This window comes from Haemaphysalis longicornis, unplaced genomic scaffold, assembly GCF_048455015.1.
Source record: "Haemaphysalis longicornis isolate Haplotype H1 unplaced genomic scaffold, Haemaphysalis longicornis Haplotype H1 scaffold_15, whole genome shotgun sequence".
Taxonomy (NCBI): Eukaryota; Metazoa; Arthropoda; class Arachnida; order Ixodida; family Ixodidae; genus Haemaphysalis; species Haemaphysalis longicornis.
In genome coordinates, this window is record NW_027526257.1 from 10,450,407 (window position 1) to 10,473,875 (window position 23,469).

General features: G+C 47.2%; 1 pseudogene; it reads left to right on the forward strand.

The window, feature by feature from the left end:
* The first annotated feature begins 12,272 nt into the window (after window positions 1-12,272).
* Window positions 12,273-13,207, forward strand: LOC144165858 (uncharacterized; annotated as a pseudogene).
* The last annotated feature ends 10,262 nt before the right edge of the window (window positions 13,208-23,469 follow it).

The window sequence follows — 23,469 nt, forward strand, 5'->3', positions numbered from 1 at the left end:
TTTCTGCTATTGACCCTCCCTCCCCCTCTTTGTACCTAGAGAGCCTACATAGCGAACACGAAGGGTCTTTATTGTGCCCCTTCGTGTAGTCAGGCGCCACCGTCCACTCCTAGAAAACATTCTATTAAAATGTACTAGAAAAGGGGAAGGGGGTTCCGCGGCCATGCGCTCCATGTGCAGGCGTGAAGTGCCGAGTGTACACTGGTTTCGGATGCATGCGGCTGCTCTGCGGTAGCTTGGGCTGTAGGCCCCGTAGGGTCGATCTTCTCGACTGCTTTGACTGCGTGCGGTGCGTCGGCTCGACATCACGGTTTGGAGCTGAGAAGTGTCTTTTTTAGGACAAATGCAATGGCGGTCGTCGACGTTAGCGTAATTGTTTTGCCCCCGGGTGCAAGACGGGATATAAGTGGAGGAAAGACGGGCAGCCATCGTTGTGTGCGTTGCGAAAAAATGCTGTAGCAGTGGGAAAAGAACTTGCCCAAAAAGGACAAAGTGTTAGACGAAAACCGTTGAGTATGCCAGTTATATTTTAATCCTCGCTTCCCGGATGTTGTAGCAGCTTTGTTTCCATTTTCACTTTGCTTCCACGTTCAGCAAACAAAGCCGTGCAGTAGCTGCTTGGTCGACGTTATGCTGCTAGCTAAATGGCAATTTTACTGCGGTGTTGGGAGTAGTCACCACTCTGATGAGCTAACAGCCCAAGATTCTGAAGTTTTAGGCTTTAACTAGGCTGCATTTATATGTCGAAAGCATGAATTAGTCTCAAGAACAACGCAGAAACAAAGCTCCTCATGCTAAAATAAGCCGGTGCTCCTAGTTTCTCCTGCGTCGTGTCTAGCCACTGTCTGGAAAATGATTTCGTAGAGTGGACTTGTAAATGAAAAGGTTGTGTTGTGTTTCATCATTAAGTGCACGTTGAACCCAGAATGCCTTGTTCGAAAAAAAAGCTTTCAGCGAAGCTTGCACTCACGCATAGGACTAAAAGGGACACCTAAGTGAGTTTGTCAAGCTCCTGTTTTTGCTTCCATTGTGTATACTGGCTCAAATTAACACACTTTTCATCGTTTACCGGTTGATAACTTGGTAAATATTTTATATATCCCAAAAGAAGAAAAACAACTATGCGCGGTCAGCGACGGCCGCGGCAACTAAAGGCTGCCACGTCGGGAGGAGGTGCACCATGATTGAACAATGGTCAAGAATAGCATTCAAACAAGTTTCAGTTTCGGTTCTGCAAAACAACATGCTTGACATCTGAAGTTGTCGTTGGATGGGAACTTTCGATATCTTAATAATCGCCATACCGCGCTTCTACCATGTTTTCGGCTATAAAATGCCTAAGATCGGCCTCCCAGTACGGCTTAGAATCGTACCAATCACTAGCCGAGGCCTACGCAGTGAATGAACGCACTCCAAGTCACCGCAGACGCTGAAATGCCATGCGCTTTTTCTGATATTTGGAGCTTGACTCACTCATGCCTGTATCGTAGAATGCGTGTTCGCACCAGGCAAAGGGTCGCCTGCTTTTGTCTCGTGTCCACTGCCCGCAAGCAGTCCATGCTTTTGCCAACACCAGGCCAACATGAACCCGCTAGCGCGTCAGTGTCAGTCTGCGCGCTTTCTGGAAACTCGCTTGTGGAGCACTGAACGTTACGGCACAAAAATGGTGAACTCAGTATAGAAAACATCTGCTGAAAACGAAAAAATCTACTTACAAAAAAGGAAAAGTATATCCCCGCGGGGATTCCAACTTGGGACTTGCTATATAACATACCCAGCGCTCCAGACCACTCGGCTATGGGGCTGTACTTTCGGCAGGGGAGATATGAGATATATAATGTATAACCAGTTTTAACTTTCATTTTGTATTCGCATCTTTAACCTGCGCATATTACTCGTACACACGGGCGTTTTTGCTTTCCACTCCACCAGAAAATTGGCCGCTGTGGCCGGGGAACCGAACCCTCTCTTGACCCACCTTGAAGCACTCTTTCCTAGAGAGCTTATAAGAACTCCGGCGAACTCAGTGTTTTTGTAGCGTCCACGCACGCTTCAGTTTCCTGAACTTCGTATTGCCACGGGCAACTGTTCACAAGGACACATTGGTTATTAAGAGGGACACGGCAACTCGTTTATGCCCCCGTCGGAACCAGTAAGTCCCACAATCTACTTCTTCGTATTCATATTCCTCTTCCCCAGGCCCTCTCTGTCTAACTAGTTCTCAGAACTAGGGCGATTGCACTTATCCTCAGGTTTCTGTATTCTTGATCCACAACACTTCCTCCTATTCCGGGGCGGGGTGAAAAAAAAAACCGAAGAGTAGACCTCTGGAATGGTGGGGCATATGGTCACAGCTCACAGCAAGGCTCACGGCAACTGCTTAGCACGTAGCGCAAAACATTTATGCGCTATGTCCCCATGCTCATTTCACCGTTCGCAGATGTCGGCTTGAGGGAATATTGCCAGCGGCCTCGAGAGGTTGATGTGCTTGATGTGGCCGCAAATGTAGCGCTTTCGGTCATTCCGGTCGCTGTTGGTGCCGTCCCGCTAGATGTGGCTCTGCTTGTGGCATATATAGCACGTCTTCTCTTGCTCCTTGCACTAGCGGGCGAAGGGCTCATCTTGCCGGAGCTGTAGCAGGACATCTCCTCCGGTCTTTCCTGGCACTCGTTGGAGATGTGGCCGGTCCTTAGCTTCCGTCCAGTTCCTTGCAAACTGGCCTATCTGGTTGTACTTGTAGCACTTCTCTCTGATGTGTCGCGTGTAGTAAATGTGGCCAGCACGGCCGCCCCTACCCTTTAACACGTCGCGTGAGCCCAGTGCTTCCTCTGCCGGTGCCACCTTGGAAACACTCGCGGGCAAAGTGTCCCAGCTTGTGGCACTGCTAGCACTCCATCGTCGTCGTGACCCACCGCCGCCTTTGCCTGCTGGTAACTCGCCTAAATGGGACTGAGAAAACCACTGGCTCAAAGAATCAGTGTTCAATCATGTTACCTTGTACTTCCGCTTCCACCCTAGTTCCTGCCATTGGCGGTAAACCTGTGCTAACGTCAGTGGCCGCTCCGATGTAATTTCGGTGCGTCCACGTTGCGGCAAACCTCAAGGAGACATGATCAAGAAGACCTTTCCACGTAACACCAATACACAGTAGTGGACGTGCAACGAAAGCAAGCATAAGTGCGAGCAGGATGGACGGACCAGCAGCTTTTGAATAAAGTAGGATTTCATCACGACGCATGAAGCTAGGCTTTGGCGAAAATGTTATTTCGACACCAGCTTGGTGACACCAGCCACATCCGACGATTACAAGCCGGGTCGGGCTTTCGGCTACCACAAACTCGACTCGGTGGAGTCTTCCTAGAACACTCACATACAGAAGCACGTATCCAATCGGTTGTATATCAGCTTCATTGAAGGCAAGCAACCGTGTGGCGTTTGCCGACTGGATTGAGTGAGGCACGTCAGCGATGACAGAACGGTCCAAAATGTTGACGGCGGCACCCGTGTCCACCAGAGCCTATAGTGATTTCCCCAGCCTGACCACGTGCACCCGCACGTAAGGAGCGTCGTGGGGAAACATCGTCCTGATTGTGGCGTTTGCCGGCACTCCCGCAGCCACAGTGGGCACTGAAAACACTACGGAGTTCACCTCGTGTGTAGCTGTTTCGCTGGCCTCAGACACTTCTGGTACATCCGATTCCGTACGCCCTGAAGTAACCTCTGGCGACAGGAGAGGGCCTGCGTAAGTTACGCGGGTTCCGGCCCTCGACGGCCCGCGCTCGCTTTTCCCAGTCGGCTAGACAGAAAGTCTGCTCGGCGGATACAATCACGCGCACAGTGACCAGGCGCACCCCGCAGGTAACCCCCCAGGCGAGGAGCACGCTGCCGAACCCTGCCATAAGGTAGCGGACAGTTGGAAGTCAAAGAGGTGGACTTAACTTGCTGTGCAGGTGGGGATTCTACAGCTGAAGCTCCGAGCGTCAATCCAACAGCCGCACGGACAGTCGTCGGGTGAGCGAGGTGCACAAAACGCCTTAACTTGGCATTTTCCAGGGCATCAACAATTGCTCCGGTGCCAATAATATCTTTTGTGACGTTCGGAGAACCCGCGAGTGCTTATGCTTTGGTCACTCTACACAATTCGCGAGGTGTTTTAAAGTCATACCTTGCTGTCGCACACGCTTCATTTCGGCAAAATGTAGCTGCTGGAAACAGACGTCACCAAAGGGGTCTTCCATGGCCGTAATTAAGCGGGGGTAGTCGAGTATCGTGTACGCCGGCAGGTATTGGCCGCGTGGGCCACCTCTGGAGAGGCCACCGCTACCATAGTTTTGACGTTAAGGCCCCTAAAAATACTAAGGTAGCGCCATTCTATGATCTCGCCGCCTTTCGCCCTCACCCGCGCTCCTTTCCTCCTCCGTGTTTTGCTATTTTATTTTTCTCCAGCCAGCGCCACCCGCCATTGGCTAACAGAAAAGTCGGGTGGTATTTTTCTTCTGCCTCCGCCGCCGGGTCGCCCGGCCGTTGCCTCACCGGCTGGGACATTGCGCAACGCCGCGGCTGCGGCCCCATTTCTGGCTGCCGAGCCACGCAGTATCAGTGCCGGCTTTATCGTAGGCGCCAGCTAATATTAGCTGCTCGTTCCGAACAAATGTCGCATCAGTGTACTTATGTTGCTTCTTTGTGCGGATGCGTTGTGCCTTAGGCAGCGCGAATATTGTCAGGGAGGGCAAAAGACTTCGTTATTCCGTCCGGGAAAGGCGGCGAAGAAGGAGAAAAGTTTGGTTGCATAGATTTCAACGGGCATACTTCAGGCCGACGCGGCCATCACTCCTTTGCGAGGTGAGTTTCTGAATGCTTAATCTTGCTCGGTTAAATTCTGCGCAAGCTTGAACGGTCACTTACGAAGGAATGTGTATTACCTCCGCGACTGTCGTCCACCCTTTGTTCTGAGTAGGCACTGCGCGCAGCCGCGAGTTCGTCCCGTCGTAAGCTCTGCTTTGGATAAGAGGCCGTGTATTTGTCCTGTACGCGCTTACCTCCCAGCATAATTATCAGCGGGCTGTTGGTTGAGTCGGTTGTCGTACGGTTTTCTTTCGTACGGTTTATGTTCAGTCGGTTGTCGTACGGTTTTCGTGACGCGAGAATTGTTCACCTGAATTCACACTTGTTTCGGCAGACGGCAGCTTGCGTCTGACCACGTAGCATGGGCATTCCGAGTGCGTGTAAGCGCTTTGTGACGTTAAGTCCTGTTTTGTGTGTTAGCGACCCGGAATATAATCCCGTTGTTATGACAATGGAGTGATTTGCTGCTTAATATGTGCTTGGTCGGTGCGGCACAAACTCGGTCTGTTACGAAAAAAAATGCTGGTAGGTAAAACAATTTAATACCAGCTAACCAAGTGACCGTGTAGTTGACGTACGTGTGATTCGCAGTTTCTGTTATCGCTTTGTTAAATTCGCGCACGTTTGAATGGGCACTTGAAATGCATATTTGCACTGCAACGGCTGTACGCCCTTTCTTCTGTCTATGCACAGAGGACCGTTAATTACATCTTACGTTTGCATTACACGTAATGCCGTGCATTTGCAAAGTGCACGCTTACTTCATCTTAGTAGTCAACGGCACAGCGTATCCAGTCACTGCGACTTGAACCAACACACTGGGCGACTAATTACTTTCAAGCTGACATATTTTTGTCCAGCAAAGCGCTTGTTAAACGGGTTTAGTGTAAGCGAGTTGAGCGTGGACGCGGCACTTACCAGATGCGAGAACACACATTTGACCATGCTAGGGTAGAATGGTCACTAACTCTATTCTGCAATGCATTATTGCCTATATTTGCGAAGTGTTTGTGGCGCATCTCAAACTCGGTGGTGACATTTTTTCCCTTCTCAATAGGATTATTTCACGGATCAATTTCAGCAACGGATATTCGAGAAGCTTGGCGTAAAAATCTAAACCCAAATACCATTCCAAGCATTTTTTCTCACAGGAAGCCACGTCAGCATAACAAGCCACCCGCACAACGTCATTACGGAAGTTTGTTCTAATAAAATATCTATTTGATGGCACCGATTCATGTTTGTGATATACCTAAATACGTTAATTCCCCCGGCAAGCCGGAGTGTGTGGGCCACTGCGGTCTAAAAACCTGACACGTGTCACTAGCACAACACGATGGGCCGTAACCCAGCCGGTGTTTGGCTGTTCGACGTGTTGTTTCCATGCCAGGGGGCCATAAATTAGGTACGCTGGGTGTAACGAAGGAAGGATGGAACGAGCTACTTAGTATAGATGGAATCCCAGTGGCCGGCCTCGTACAAACAAGTGTAGCGCCTGTCCACAACAACAACCGAATAACAAACCGCAAAGAAACCTTAAAAAAAAGAACATCATAAGATAAAAGTCAACTCAGGTGCCCCCCTCGGACTCGTCGTGTAAAACGTTGCATTGTGATTAAGCTCCCACGCTCGACACATTCCAACCACCAACTCATGTCTCTCGGGAGAAGACCTAGCTCCTTACCAGCCTGCATTGTCTCACGACAAAACATGGACCACGCTCCGATGGCCATCCCATAAAATGAGACGACAAGAGCAGGAAACAAAGTTTCTAACACCGAATACTCCTAGACCTTCTCGCCACATTTCTGCTTCAAAATGCCCTGGTTGCTGTCCCATGTTATGGCGACTTCAAGGATCACGACCCTTTCGTCATTCTCAAGAACTATGTCGGGCTTTAGTCGAACCCTAGAGGGGCTGGTGTACACCTTCTCTACGACCAACCCCCCAGAATTCTTTTCATGGCAAATACGCGCAACCTGCCGGGCCACAAAGTTGTGGCGTTCCTGACAAACCAGACCAAGGGATTCACGCTCTTGGTGAATGTGGAATGCCGTTTATGGTCGCTCGGCACATCGACGGCAAGCACGAGCTGCTGGATCGCTGGCATGACGTTTTTACAAAATACGTGTTGGAGCAAGGTTTGTACGAAGTCGCAGCACTTTGATTCTATCACCGTCACTAAGGAATTTACTCACGGGATAGAGCCAAGAGTTGGCATGTGGCTGTTGAACATGTGCAAAAAGGTCTTTGTTATTATAGTGGTTTTTCATGTCCTGGAACCGCTTCGCCGCACCTATTTTAAGGGCGGCGTCAACCTCCTTACTTTCAGATACCCCCTCAGAGACTTGGATAACCGAAGCGATCCTCTTATGGTTTTTAAGCAGAACTTCATCGAACAAGAAATTGACAGCAGGATCATTGAGACGCAGCAGCCGACAGAAAGATTTCAACTGGACTGCCTGAGCAGCCCTCGCGAGTTGCAACAAACCTAGACCACCGCTCTTGGAGTGTAACCACAAATGGTTATTCGGGAAGCTCATTGCTAAATGTAAGAGAATTTTCACACGAATACCTATGGACTTGCCAGGTCGGAAAGACTCATTCTCTACTTGGAGAATTGTTTTCACTTGATAATCATCGTGACATTGCTTCTCTTTCGAGTTACTTTCGGGTGCATTCCCGTGTTAGTGCAATGTACAAATATGCCAAACTACATCCCAGCCCAAAACGATTCTGTTAAGGCGCCTCCATTAATAACGGCTGTAAACGACCACGCCCGGTAAAAAAAAGTATTGCAGTATTAAATAACTGTAGTAATTAGTTACATGATTTGTACCTAGAGGGACTCGATTTCGGGTTCGTATGAGAAATAAGACGCCACGATTATGTAATTTTAGTTTATCCGATCGAGTGAACGCAGTCTTCTCTGCCGCCTATTCTCAGAATTACAAGCCTGCGTTTTCCACTCGGTTCGCACATGAACCTACGGTCGCAAGTGCAGTTTAGTGTATCTGGCGGCGAAGTCGGGGAAGCAGGGACTTTTCACGTCGCTGTACGTGCACACACGCACAACAGCATGCGTATGTACTTTTAACCTATTCACAGCAGCCTGTAACGACATGAAGGTGAAAGAAACCTTTCTACGAAAACGCGAAGCACTCTAAACTGCCAGGAATTAAGGTAGGATGTAGGTGGTTAGTAAAAGCGGGCGCAGAGTGAACGCCGCAAATGATTCACAACCATCGCAAGAAAGGCGAATGAAAGGACGCCAGCGCAGCGTTTGCACGACGGATTTCCGATTGAAGCGCTCTGTATACAGCCGCGAACCGTGCGCAAGCCCGCTGTGCAGTGATTGCACGATCGCAGTTACGCGAATGCAAGAATGGAAAAACCGTAACAGAGGAGTTTGCAATATCCACGCTCGATTTTTTCGCATTCACGAGCTATCCTGAGATGCCGCACACGTAAACAAAAACCGCGCTGTGCGTATACGCCACCGGCATACACACAAGGAGGTTGTATAAAACGTTTGGAGTGGGGGCCTCCCATAGCGGGTAACGCGGGGAGGTGACGCCGGGCGAACCGGTCGGCTGCCATATTGCCGAGGGCAGAAAAGGCGCTGAGCCGGCAGGTACGCTGATGTGCGGTCGTGTTTTTTTGGCTTTACAAGGGAGAAAACGATTGCTAACCTGGTTTATCGATTACAATATTTGAGGGCCGCCTGAAGTTTGCTTTACACGAAAGGTATTGATGTAACATATGGTTCAAGGATCGAGTTCGCGTGTGTATATCTTAACGGTGGTGAACAGAGTAGCGCTTGGCTAAAGACACAATACCTGCTTTTATTTCAATAATCATTTATTCTGTATATCTAACACTATAGGCCGCCCCCCATTAACAATAATATTACCTCATGTTGCACGCCATGGCGAGAGCTGCCGCGTTATAAGGTTACTATTGGCCGTGATTTCACGCTGAAAGTGCGAGACACGTGACAGCGCGAGTATTTGATGCCTGTTTCCTTTAGCGGCATTGCTGGGATTAATGAATGCTTTTTTATTAATAATTAATGAGTAATAACTGAGATCTCACACCCAAACAAGCTCTGTACACAGATTTAAGTGGTTCGAATGGTTTTTAGGTAGCACTCCAAGGAATCATATGCATCAGGATATCGCAATGTGAATATGTATTTCACATGCACGTTTTCTCGTTTAAACAACATGCACGCTTTTGCCCTTGCCGGGGAAGACCAAAATAATCACGAGCTTTTGATTGTTTGATTGATTGACCGACCGACCGACCGACCGACCGACCAACCGACCGACCGACCGACCGACCGACCGACCGACCGATTGATTGATTGATTGATTGATTGATTGATTGATTGATTGATTGATTGATTGATTGATTGATTTATTGATTGATTGTCTGGTTTAACGCGCCGACGCAACGAAACGATGAGGCACGCCGTAGTGGAGGCCTCCGGTTTTGTTTTGAGCACCTGGGGATCTTTTTTACACAGGCGTTTTCGCTTTTTGCCTTCATCAGAAAAGCGGCCGCTGCGGCAGAGAATCTAACTCGCGTTCTAGAGGTGAGCACCACTATGCCATAGCCACTAAGCCACCGCGGCATGTCTATTTCTAGCTGTTCAATCGTATTTTGCAAAATGGATTAGGCACACACTGAAGCTCATTTAAAGAAAGTTTTTTTTCCGCGTGAACTTTACAGAAAGCATGATCATCACACGTAAAGCCTCCCAAATTGTTAATAATATAGCGGTAGCGACGACCGATCGGCATGTCAGCGCCTTATCACGGTGTTCACCGGCAAAATAGGCGAGGGTACGCGCACGCGTATGGGACTATCTGTTGTGGCAGCGTCGCCTACTCCGCTGTTCTTCTCAGGGCAACACAACCCCTTTTTTTCATATCTTGGGAGGCCGTTTCGCTATCCCCATAGGTAGCTAAGCAACGTGGGGCACGAAGTCATTCCAATCCAGTGGCAGGGGGTGTGCCACTCTGAAGGAAACAGCCAAGCAGACGACACTCATACAGCAGAGGGCCTTATGCGCGTGCGCGTACTCTCACCTATTTCGCTGCTGAACACCGTGATAAGGCGCTGACACGCCACTCGGTTGATTGATTGATTGTCGGGTTTAACGCGCCGACACAACGCAGGCGATGAGGCGCGCCGTAGTGGAGGGCTCCGGTTTAATTTTGACCACCTGGGGATCTTTAACGTGCTCCGAAATCTCGAACACACGGGCGTTTTTGCTTTTCGCCTCCATCAGAAAAGCGGCCGCCGCGGCCGGGAATCGAACCCGCGACCTTGTGCTCAGCCACGCCAATCGGTCGTCGCTCCCTATATATTATTAACAATTTGGGATGCTGTACATGTCTCAGTCGCATTGACTTTATTTTTAAAATCCAGAGGGTTGCTTAATTGGATGCACCACTACATTAACCGCGCACGTTCGCACGATAGTAGCGTGCTATTGATAAGAAAACTACGCGCAGGAGGTCACGCAATCACATTCACAACTCCGTTGACCACGCACGTTCGAACGCGAGCACGTGCTATTGATAAGAAAATCACGCGGACGAAGAAGGTGGTAGAGCAGAGACGGATGCAAATGAAATATATTAAACAAGAGTGACTTGATTTTTGACGGTAACTGTCTCAGCAATACTCTGCATTTAAATTAGTGCTGGAAAAACAATTTGCGCCCCCCATATTTACAAACGTGATTTCGCTCAGTTAAGCGACTACAGGACCACCACGACTACGAGGGAAAACATCCGCATATCTGCGTAAACAAGCGCGTACGATATGCTCAGTAAGCGGACGGCAGGTGCTACGGCAAATTTTCCCTTTACATCACGCACAAACGGCAGGTAAGTGTGCACTTATAACGTTCTAATACTAGTAATACCATCGAGACCAAAAACAAAGACCTTACTACTTACAGATGAAAGGTGATCCTCGACACCTTCGTCGCGCAATTAGCGCAGGCGATCGCGACGCACGGGCAGACCATTTCTTCTTTTTACACCTTTGGAGCATCCATCCGCGAGCGACAATCGAACGAACACGACTTCTGCTCTTTGGCAAGAGAGAACTCCAAAAACGACACATAGGGCAGAAAAAAATGTCATTCTGTCTTCTGATAAATTTTAGTTGTTTGAGCCCAAGAATGCAAATAATTAGCAGATGTATGCGCCCAACGGCGCACGCACAAAAGACGTGCGAAGCGCTTAACTAGAAACACGAAGAGTGGAGCATAACCAAAACCACATGCGTCGAAATGAAAGCGCGCAAGAAACGCTTGGTGCGCTTGAAGCTAGCCGCATGAGAGAATCAACTTGCTAAACAAATCAAAACAAAATAGAACGGAAGCAAAAATATAACGTAACCCGCCGCAAAACCCAACAGCCAACAAAAACGGCGGCACCACCGCGGAGTTAAAGTGACCGCGGCGGCACGGGTGAGGGGATAGAAAAAAGAGGAGGGCAGCGGAGAAGCAGGGAGCAGTTGACGCTACTTTAGTAATTCTAGGGACCTTATTCGACGTCACTTGTAGGATCCCCGCTCCAGCGTGCTGCGTAGTTGGGCTTGCAGCGCGTGACACTTCGATTAGGACGCGCCTTCTGAGTGTATTTTCCTAATAATTTTCGGCGTTTGAAGCTCATTATCGGTGCGTCAAGCGTAGTTTGACGTCATGGGGACTTTATAATTGTGTCAACCGTGGTAGGTTGCCTGCACACGACTTTAGCGTGGTGGTTTATGCGGGCGTATACGACCGAACCCGGTTTAGGCGTAAGGTGCGGCTCCTTTCCCCGATAAACATTGTAGGCTACGACGATCGCCGAACTAAATTTCTGGATTTCGCTTGTGGTTCGCAAGAAATGGCTGAAGCACGAAATAATGAAGCGTTTACTGCTCGCAGAAACGCTCCGCATGCACGGCCACCGTGCCAGCCCGCCGGCGGCTCGAACCGACGCAGGTAGCGGCAGCAACACCTTGTTGAACCACACTGATCGCCGAAAAGGAGTTCCAGATTCGCGAAGGTGGATGTTAGTGTGGTGATAAATTGTGCTAGGTAGTGTCATGAGCTGTTACTTTCAAACCGATGCTCAAATATCTGCCGCAATCTACGCCGACCGGCCGCTGACGTCGGTCCCGGCCTCACCGGCCCGTTCACTCACGGTGCGGCGAGCGGCCGAAGGATGGCGATATGCGGCCGAAAATCGGCCGAGGCCGTGATGGGTATCTCGATCGATTAAATGGCAGTCACTGCGGATACAGACGTTCACTTGCGAGAAAGGTGATGATAGTGTGGTGAAAAGTGGTGTTAGGGACTGTCATTCGCGACTGTAATGATAGCGGCGAATAAATGTGGGCACGGCAGCACTGCGAAAGCAATGTCGCCTAATCTCCGGCTTCTGTTGCTCGAACAGGTTTTCTTCGTCTGCGCATCCCTACAAGCAGGTGCATCCAGCACATGCGTGGCCGTACCAGCTGCTGACGTCGCTGTTATCGACCACGGGCACATCGTCGACGCTACCCTCGAGCGCGGCCACCCTGGAACGTGCATCGAGCGGTTCTTCGTGGAACCTATCAACGTAGGCCCCCTGCCAGCAGCATTCAGTGGGCAGGGCAGCACTGCGAAAGCAATGTCGCCGACTCTCGGGCTTCTGTTGCTCGAACAGGTCACTTTCTTCTCAGAATACTGTTACAAAACTGACAACAGAGCTGTTTTGCTGCCGTGCCCAAGTGTACTGTTCTCTTGATTTTCCTCTTTGTGCCTGTTATTGTCTCGGGACGTTCAACTCAACCCAGGTCCTGATGTGAAAGCCCTCCTAAAAAACTGTCTGAAGGTCAGAAAGCAATTCAAGCAGATCTCAGCGGTCTAGGAGAAAGAATGACTAAAATGGAAGACGCCCTTCTAACAATCGAAGATCAGGGTAAAAAAATAGGCCAGCTAACGAACATTGTTACGAAAGCTAACGTGACACTATCAAGACAAGATGAACGGCTAATTAGCTTAGAGGACAGGAGACGGCGGAATAATCTTTTTGGCAGAAACCATAGGCAGAGGCAGGAGAGGCAGAAACCATAGAAGACCTGGAACAAGCGGTACTGCAGGATATTTTCGTTCAAAAACTTTGTATAGAAATAAAAACGGTTGAAAGGTTCAGCAGAATAGGCCAAACAGGGGGTAGTTCCCCACGTCCGGTCATTATTAAGTTGCACGACTCCTGAGAAACGTTAACAGTTTAAAAAATAACAAAAAGCTTTAAGGAAGCAGTATATCAGTGGGAGACGAATTTTGCAAGGAAATTCTAGCGAAGCGTAAGCTATTATTGGAATCCGGAAAAGAAGAAAGACAGGCAGGAAAACGCATGCATCTGATTAACGATACGTTGGTAATCGACAAAAATGTGTATCCCTGTGGCTACGACCAGGATTGTCTAGTTAAGCTTTAGCACACAAAGGAAAAACCGTGTCCCTCTGACGACGATGACTGATTCCATTCCCAGTCAAATGCATGCTGCCTTCGCTTAATTAATTTAAATACTCATAGCCTTCTCAATAAAATCAGTGATCTGGAACATATATTAGCAAGCTATAACGCACACACAAGTACCGTTACAGAGACCTGGCTGCGACCGGAAATAGCGGATAGCGAAAATGTACCACCCGGCTACCAAATATTTGGGAAAGACCGAGATTCACGAGGGGGCGGTTTGTCAATCTTACCTGCATAACATATTGAAGCTATTGTTATGGAAAGAATACCCCACATTGAAAGTGTATGGCTAGAAATAAAATTACCAAAAACTTCCCAAGTTTTGGGAGCCGTTTACCGGCCTCCAGGCGCCCGTAGTTGATATCTGGAGAGTTTGCAGCAATACCGTGACGGTATTGCTAACCGCAATCGCAGACTGGTTATTGCGGGAGATTTCAATCTTCGCGGAATTAATTGGACCACAATCTTATAAAATCGAAGGAAGCAATAGACTGCCAACTCCTTTTAGACATGGCATTCAGCCATGACACAACGCAGGTCGTCAATGACAGTACACGTGCAAGAGGGTATCCGCCTTCCATACTGGAGCTGGTTGCACATACAACGTTGCAATTGAATATGGGTTATCATACGACAAGAATTGATTGTGCCTTGCTTCGCAAAAACGAAAGCTGCAGACATGTGCGCAAGTTCAACAAGGCCGACGACACGAGTATAATTGATTACTTGTCGTTTTCTTTAGACTCGTTTATTGAGGAAAGTGACATCAAGAGGATGTGGATAACGTGTAAAGAAATTGTCACGCTAGGTATCAACAAATTTGTGTCCTTGCAAAAAAGACACAAAATAAACACAATCCTTGGATGAATGGGAAGATATTTTTTCTGAGGCGCGCCATTAACCGCCAGAGGCAAAAAGCAAACGAAGATCAATCCAAGAACGCAATTTATCAATGCTTCTGCTGGCTGAACTGAACGAAGCAAAAACGAAGTATTGCAAAGAAATATTGTCGACATTTATGAAATCTTCCCCCCATCGTTTTTGGCGTCACTTGTCTCAGAAGGAAGACCACTCAAAACGCATGCATTCTATCGTTCTCAGTGATGAATTGGTGACCGACTGCTCTTCTATATCTTGCCTACATAGCAGATTTTTCCAATCAGTTTTTACTGCTTGTCCCAATGAAAGTAATGCACCCACGCCGCTTCCTTCTCAGTTATTAGTTATGCCTGACATTCAGATTACTTATGAAGGCATCGTGTCTTTGTTACTGAAAATGAACGTAAAAAACGTCGATCAGACAAGATGGCATACCAAATGATTTTCTGCGAAGGAATGCGGAATGGGTTGCCCGCTATTTACACATGATATACAGGGTGAACAAACTTTGGTCGACATATTTTTAAAAAGTAGCCAGTTATACTTACGCCAAGACGACCTCTGCAGTGAGGTTATGCGGCCAGGGGACACATAATAATGAGGCAAATATTGACTTTGGAGGCTTAATTAACTGAAATTGAATAATTACCCTTTTAGTGGCTACAGTAACCAGGCTTGTTTGTATTGGAAAGTTAGACGCAATCATTATTCTACGCAGTTTCACTTGACAGAATATTCTAGCGCATCCGTAGTCCGAGATATCAAATTGCAAAGTTTAATTGCCATTTGAATGATTCCGCATGCAAGACACTCTGCACCAGCGCAAAGCTCCTCCCTTCTGTGACGTGAATGCTGTGTACGGTGTTTAGTTCTACAAAGGGGTGGAGGCACAGGGAAAAGTTATAAATGGCACCCATTCAATCTTGCCTGGCGTTGTCGCAATCTGCAGTACTAGGAACCGCTATCGAAACAAAGAACAAAAGGGAGGAGCTACGCGCCCGTCTTGACTTCTAGCATGCGTAATCAAGCGAACGGAAATTAAACTGCTCCGTTTGATATCTCGGACTACGGATGCGCCAGAATGATTCTGCCAATTGGAACTGCGTAGAAACACAAGTGCGTCTAACTTTCCAATAAAAACATGCCTGGTTACTGCGGCCTCTAAAAATTTCTTATTCAATTTTAGTTAATTAGGTCACCTACATCAATTATTACCTCCTAATAACGTGTCCCCTTAGATCCAAAACATCGCTGTAGAGGTGGTTTGCGCGTAAATTGAAGGGCCTATTTTAAAAAAAACGTGTCGACTTTACTTCGATCACCCTGTATAATGCCTCAATTGAACAAAAGCGTGTCCCAGACGACTGGCTTGTGGCGAACGTTGTACCAACGCATAAGTGTGGAGACCAAGAAAAGGTGGAAAATTACCATTTAATTTCCCTTACCTGTGTAAGCTGCAAGCTGTTTGAGTATATTATATCCAAAGCAATGTTTGCGTATCTTGAGGGCAAAGAAATATCTTTTTATAATCAGCAAGCTTTCGGCGAAATGTTTCCACTGTAATCCAATTATTTGAAACAGTCGACGACTTCACGCGTGCCTCCAATAATATTGTTCAGGTTGACGCAATATGCCTCGACTTCTCCAAACCCTTTTACAAGGTTCCTCACAGGTAGTTAATAAGTTAGCACACCTAGGCATAAATTATAACATAATACAGTGGATAGGTGCGTACCTGACAAAAATACCACAATATGTGGGAAAAACGGCTCCAAATCTGTGTCACTAAATGATACCTCAGGGGTAGCGCAACGTTCAGTTTTAGTGCCGATACTATTGGTAACTTACATCAATGACATTTCTTGCGCCAGAGATAGAAGTGCTACGTGCGTCTTTTTGCAGATGACTGCCAATTCTATAACAAAATACACACTGAATCTGCGCAAAAAACACATAATGACATTCCTGATGCTGCCAGTAATTGGTGCACCGAAGCTAAAATGGAAATAAATCAAACTAAAACAGTTGCTTTGCGCGTCACAGACAAAAGTAAGCGTGCCTTCCATTCCAATTATACCCAATGCTCTACCCGCCTGTCGACGATCAACGAAATATAATATTTATGTGTACAATATCCCGTAATCTAAATTGGAGGAGACAATTGGAAAACATTTCTACGTTCGCGGACCGGAAACTATGATACTTGCAAAGAAAATTAGGACTTGCTTCTACTGCCGTTAGGCTAGCTGCATATCTTACGTATATTTGGCCAACATTACAATATGCCAGCATTGTATAGGATTCCTCCGAAATCGGCCTCATGAATATGTTTAAAAGAGTACAAAGGCGAGCTACCAGGTTTATTCTCTCAAAGTATAGGTCGAAAGAGTCAGTAACAGAAATGTTACGCTCTCTTCAACTGCCCACTTTAGCCGAACGTCGGAAATTGGCAAGGATGAAGTTCTTATTTTTATTGTTAAAAAAATAGACTAAACATAAACACAACAAAACACTTAACGCCAAGCCGCGGAAGAAACCTGAGAGGTATAAACAATTACACACACGAAGTGCCGCAACCGCATGTCTGTGTATTTGCGAATTTGTTATTTTCCAAAAACAATTCGTCAGTGGAATGCTTTGCCATTACCACTGGTTCATTGTGATTCACTGGAAAAATTTGAGGAAGGGCTAAAAGATTTTTTTCTGTAAGCATGATCGACTATTTTGATTTAGTGTCATTTCTTTATATGCTTACTACGACTGCCTAGCTTTTTGTATAGCATCAATGTCGGTGTTTCCAATGTAAGATGCATGTAACATCCCCAGGTTGATGTGTTGGTGTTTAAATCGCTGTATGATTTAGATGTACTGATGTTTGACATTCTCAGTATGTCCCACCCCTGTAACAGCCGAAAGGCTAGCAGTACTGGGAAAATAAATAGATAAGATTAAAAAAATATCTGCCGCGAGGCTAAGCCTAAAGTTCCCAACATCGTACTCCGCTCAACCGAAACCGGCGGCCAGCCAGCTATTGGAATCACCCTCATCTAAAACTGGCCGCAAGCAAGCGTGTTGGTGTGGGTTTCCCTAACTTCTTGGGGCTCCGCAACGCTTGGTTCCTGTATAATAAAATTTCACATTATCCCACGACGTGCTTCGCCTCGTACACAGCCGCGCATTCTGTAATCAGTCGTGAGTTTTCGAACTTGATGCTAGAGAACGCCACAGGCTCATTGTAAACAGACAAAAGCCCGTGTTACAATGATAACTTTCCATGGCGAGGCCTCAGTTAAAAATAAAAATAGGCACGTCTAAACCCGCACAAAGACGTTGAAAACTCGAGTTAATACCATTCCTACGTTTCCGACAAGTTGTCACGAAAAGTAAGAATATCAGCAGTAGAGAGTACTAATTATCGTTAATCACATCACGATATAAATATAAAAAAAACATTGCATTGAAAATAGGCAGTGTTTACGCCAAGTTCTCACGTAGTCATTCATTTACCAGGCAATGCACGCAGTAGACTATAGAGAGATCACCACTGAACGGCACATTTCCGTCGCTCCTACAAGGTCTTTTTTTTTGCTCACACAGTCTCGTACACGTCACGTCAAAAATATTTCATAATGAATTAACAGCGTACTTTTCTCAGCACCCATTGGGTTGTCGTTGGCGTTAGCTGGCTCTGTACGAGCTATCGGTGGCAGTGGTAACAACTACCTTGCCGCGGGGGTTTCGCCAGAAACAAGCGAGCCGTTGATTGCATGCCCGGATTATCCGGTCTGTAGAAAAGTTTTTTCTGTACTTTGCAGAAAAGCCGCGAAGAAGGAGCACACGCCAGCTACAAGAAAGAACCTTCGGGCGCATAAGAGAAGGAAATGTGTTCTAGCGGACGATTACATAACCCGACGTCCTACCAGTGACGTCACTCGTTGGTGGCGACACGGTATGTCCTGGAGGCCAATCCCAATACATCAGCGGCAGAAGGGCGTAGCTGTGCCACCAGAACACTAGCCTGGTCAATCAAAGACCAATCACTGGCCACAGGAACCGACTCAAACTGAATACGGAGGCTGCCCACGAGGTAGAACCATGAAAAATGGCTGGACGAAGTTAAAAACACTGGTGCTGGGTGGCCAATGGCGGCACAACAAAAGTGCAACGTACAACGGGCGCAGTCAGGTCCGGGGCAACCGGCCGAAACGACGATTCCACAACCGCCATACGATTGGACAGGTCAGCTATTCGACCGTTGGCGTCCGCTAACCAGGCAGTCATCTTCTTAATAATTGAGCTCATCTTTTCATCCATTACGCAGTTATGGCGGTCCAGGCGGTCGACGAGACTGCCAAAGAGCGCTTCTAACTGGATGGAATACGCTTGATTTCTCGCAGCGGAATCAGAGACAACGTTGGGGCTCCCTGTTGGTTGAATATGAGGCTCCCGCAGGTCCAAACCTGTCGCGTGGGCCCCGTCGTAGACACGCTGAATGTATTGGGCGGCAACCAGAATTCTGTGTGGGAGACCACTTAAGGAAAGCGAAGCCCATGGGTCACTCGCCGATCCACCTCCTTGTGGCAAGAACACGCAGTTGTCTTGGTTTGTAGTCCCGCGGCTCTGTCTTTTAGGGGACTCCTCGATGCTGGATGCAGTCGGGGCAAGAAGGGACGGCATTATGGCGAGGGATCGAGCTTTACTTCGGGTCAGCACGTACATCCCACCACTGCCACCAAAAAAAAAAGGTTTTTCACACCCCGGACAGGGGGAGGGGGCGAAAGTGTTGTGAATCAAGAATAGAGAAACCTGAGGACAACGACAATCCCGCTAGGGCTGCGAGATTGTTAGACAAAGATGGCTGGGGAAGAGGATGATGAAGACGAAGAAGGAGGTGGCGGGACTGACTGGTTGGAACGAGTGAATAAACCTGTTACTGTGCTCGTGTTAACCGGTGCGTCCTTGTAAATAGTTGCAGTATTATGTTTATTGCAAGGCAGTTGACGTGATCACTGTTTCTTCCGCATTGTTTGACCATTTTGGTTGAGTGAAGTAAGGAAGCATCGTTCGTGGGAAGAAAGGGGGTGGCCCGGATCAATATGGTTCCGGTAAGATACGTCCGCAGGACAGCCGCTACACAACTCCTTTCGAGAATCATAACCAGATTGGTTTCACGCAGGGGGCCACGTGAGCCAGTACAGCAGCGCTGACTACTATTTACATTTAAGTTAAAGTCAATAGTTAGTGCAATCATTGTTTAGATATTTTTAGAACAAAAAATTTTTTAATTTTTTAAGCAATCATTTTAAACTTTATTTTAAAATAACAGAATGAGGCCGCTTTACTTGTAATTTTACCGTTTTAAATTATACAAAAAGTTTTTGCAGTAAAAACACATTTTAAATGTACAAGTTTCTAAGGCTTTGAATTAAGACAGTGCCTCCTATAAACTTAATATAATTTTTAATGCTGCACCCCCCAAAATTCCTCAATCTGTACGTCACCAGTTAGTGTTGTCTCTCGTGTTTTATGATATGGGTTGCGCTTGTTATCATTAAGAGGAGTGTATGTGTGTGGCCACGGTTGACATTTTACATGTAACTCCCATCCTACGTGCTGTTGAGTCAAGGCGTTGCGGGAACGGATAAATGAAGCTCTCCGTGGTGCAAACACAAGAAGAGGGTTTATTTGCGTGGCACGCAGGACGGCCGTTCCACGATAGATCGCGCGAGGGGTGAGCCTCGTTCTGCAAGAAGCCAGCTTTGAGTGCGAGCTACGCCCTCAACGTCTCCGACGTATCTAGCTGCATTCTTCGTCTTCTTCATGCATCGGAGAAGCAGGGCGATTCCACAGGGGTATGAGCCAAGAGTAAAAATTACGAGGACACCAAAGGATTCTTTGTGATGCAGTTAGTTAAAAAGTAGTAGTTAAGAACTGAACGTGTCTCTCATTCCTCCGATAGCGGGATTAAAAACCATTGACAATCAGCAATATTGCTAATCTTGTGTCTATTTTGTAACTAGCACTACGTTGCAATTACTCGCAGCCTTTCGATGCACACATCAGGGCCCAAGACAGCGTACGTTTAAGCTCCGGGCGCGGAGAATAGTGTTGGCTTTGAAAGTGAAATACTGGTGCTAACCCCAGGCTAACAGATGCCACCGCCTTTGCAAAGCCCGGGTGCCACCGTTTAAGGACCTGTCATACAACCTAAAATTTGAGCGGATGTCACATGATGGTGCTACTAACGTCAGGCTACCACATACCCGAATTTGCCCCGCAATGTAGAGGGAAGATCAGGCAGGGAATTTGAAATTATACTTGCCTCGTTGGTACTTATACAATTCGCCTGTTCTAAATGCTCACTCACGCGCTAAACTAATAAAATATTCGCAAAAAAAATATTCCCAATAGAATTGTAACATTTACAAATTTCTTTTTTCCGAATGAACATCAGGCAACAGTAAAAGGTTCGAGGACCTCAAGTCATTCCTTATGATGCCGTGCATTAAAAAGCAGTGCTTAGTGGTCGAACATGTCCTTCAAATTTCACCATTGTCATTTTCTCTTTGCTTAATGTCTCTCTCTTCTACGTTATTGTAGTGAAAGCCATTGACAACCGGCACTGTTATGCCTACGTCTGAGCTTATACATTGCTCAGAGTTACGTAGTCTTGTATCTGTGCCTTTCAATGCGGCCACCATAGTAAAGCAAATGCCCGTCAAGCTGCGGGAATTTGCTATGTTAGAGCAAAACACCCAACGCTGGACTCAACGCCAGTCTGTTACGTAATTCCGCGTTTACGCTGGTCGGGTGCAGAAATTGGAGACGTGCCATGCAATCGCAAGATATATGCGCCATGATTTCGCTTTTATCGCGAGGCTACAACACAGCCCACTTCGCATCAATATGTAAAAGCGAAAGTTACAGCAGGAGCTTGAAGTGCTTCTCGCCCGATTGGTGCTTATACGATTCACCTGTTCAACCGCTCATGCAATGCTGCTCTTGAACACGCCTTTCTAAGTCGGAAGCGTGTGCTCATTTGGAACGTCAACATTTAGGCAGGTAGAGTAACCGCACTCTGTTGATATAGAGGGGATGCATGCACAACTCGTATTCAGCTAACCCACAGATCGATCGGCGTTAGAGAAAACAGAGCAGACAAAAAGGCGACACAAGGTAAAACATCGCAGGGCGACGTTCTGCTGGCCATTCGAACTTAGTTCAGAAAACCGCAATGGGTACTTCAGATCACCTAGATAGCACAAACTGATTGACACATACAAAAATAACAAAGTACACAGGTATCATTATTAAATATCATAATGTAAACGTTACCTCGCATCGTGCCCGCACAATAAATTATAGAGCACAGTTTGTTTCCCACTACAATACACAATTGGAATCTACTCGCGTGGTCAACGCACACTCTTCCCTTTAATAGGTTCGCGTCCGAACTATCTTCCTTGTCTAACACTCTTTCAGAAGTGCTCTTGTTTTCTTTTTCGGAACAAACAGAATCTGATAAACTCCTGCTATAACCTGCTCGGGCTGCACTGTGTACAAGTAGCTAAATAAATGTATATATAATTAAAGAAAGCAAGAAAAAATAAACAAATAAAAAGGCGCATGATGATGCAGGAGTGCTCATTCAGCGCCTTGCAGATCCCTTCCGGCTGATTTTAGAAGCTTCTACAAAATCCCCCTGCGTCTTGCCCCCGTGCTGCAGATCCAGGTTGACCCGGCTATTTAACCTTTACAGAGGGCAACGGCATGGGTGTCGGGAAGTTTTGCCCATAAACGTAGCGTCGTTGATTGGCTTACTTTGGGGCTTTACGCGGCGAGGCTTCGCCTGAGCAATAAGGCGGGTCGTAGCGGAGGGTCCTGTAATAATTTTTGAGCACCTGTGGATCTTTCAAGCACGCCGAAGTGTCGACACCTTAGTGATTTCACTTTTCGCCTCAATCACCAAAGAAATATCGTGCACTCGTAAACGTGGGTTGAAGCACCGACCGGTGCGCGCTATCCTAGGATTGCGGGTACCAAGGGGTTCTTGGTTTGCCGGCCCACCCCCTTTCTTCCCAAGAACAAATGCTTCCTTGCTTCACTCAACCAAAATACAGGAGGACTGCGTGCGTGCACGCTCGGCAGTCTTGTAGAAAATAATTTTCACCAAGTGAGTGTGCGTAATTTCTGACCTGGGCCCGTCCAAATAAGCTAACCACACGATTCGCAGTATCAAGAAACTCACGACCAAATGCCGACACACTGGACCGCAGCAACAAATATTATTGGTCTCATTAATGAAGAGATTCAAGAGTAAAGGAACGAGCTAGTTGGTATGATTGCATAATTGGAACATCGCTAACACGAGGAAGACAAAGAAAGAAGCGCCTCATTTGAAAAACAGCGTCTGTATCGTCCTCCTCGCATTGTTCCCGTCGTGTGAGCGCTCCACGAATCAATATATTTGGGCAACAAGGAGGCCTACTGAATTACTCGCGAGAATTATTTTTATAACCCTCCGCACTACTGCGCCCATTTGTTCGCATTCAGATGCGGAGGCTGTCACGAACGCAAGAGGCTCGCAAAAACGATTCCGCTTTGACAAAAACGGTACGGAACGCCGAATTTTTCCAAAGGGCAGTAAGACCTTCACCCGTGGCCACCCCATCCCCGCGGTGAATCAGCACATTGGAGAGAGCAAAACTAAGGCTAAGGACATCAGAGGGGGCTTTGCCATTATATAAGGGCACTATAATGGTTTTAGGGGTGCACCTACACAGCACTCTAGTAAACATAGAATCGGGGTATTGTGCTCTCCGAGGCACTTCCTGCGGTATGGTTCAGTGCCCTGTGTCCACACATTCGGCTGCCTTTGGGTTCGCAGCCCCACCTCACAAAACACCAGTGCTCGACGCTTCGCTCGTCTTCATCCGAAAAGCAGTCATTAAGGACTGGTTTTAATTGCCCTTTTTCACAGTAATATTCACACTTGTTTCCACCCATGGCATTTGTGACCTTTGACCGAGGCGAAGTTCTATAGCAAGAAAGCATGTTTTTTGCTCAATAAACTCGTGTTCATTCCATTCCATCGTTTCCCAAATTAGATCTCCCATCAAAATAACACCAAACGATAATAAAATAGAAAACATTTTCGATCCAGAAGGAGGACCGAAAGATGCTCAGCGAGCAGCTGTTCTGCTGTATTT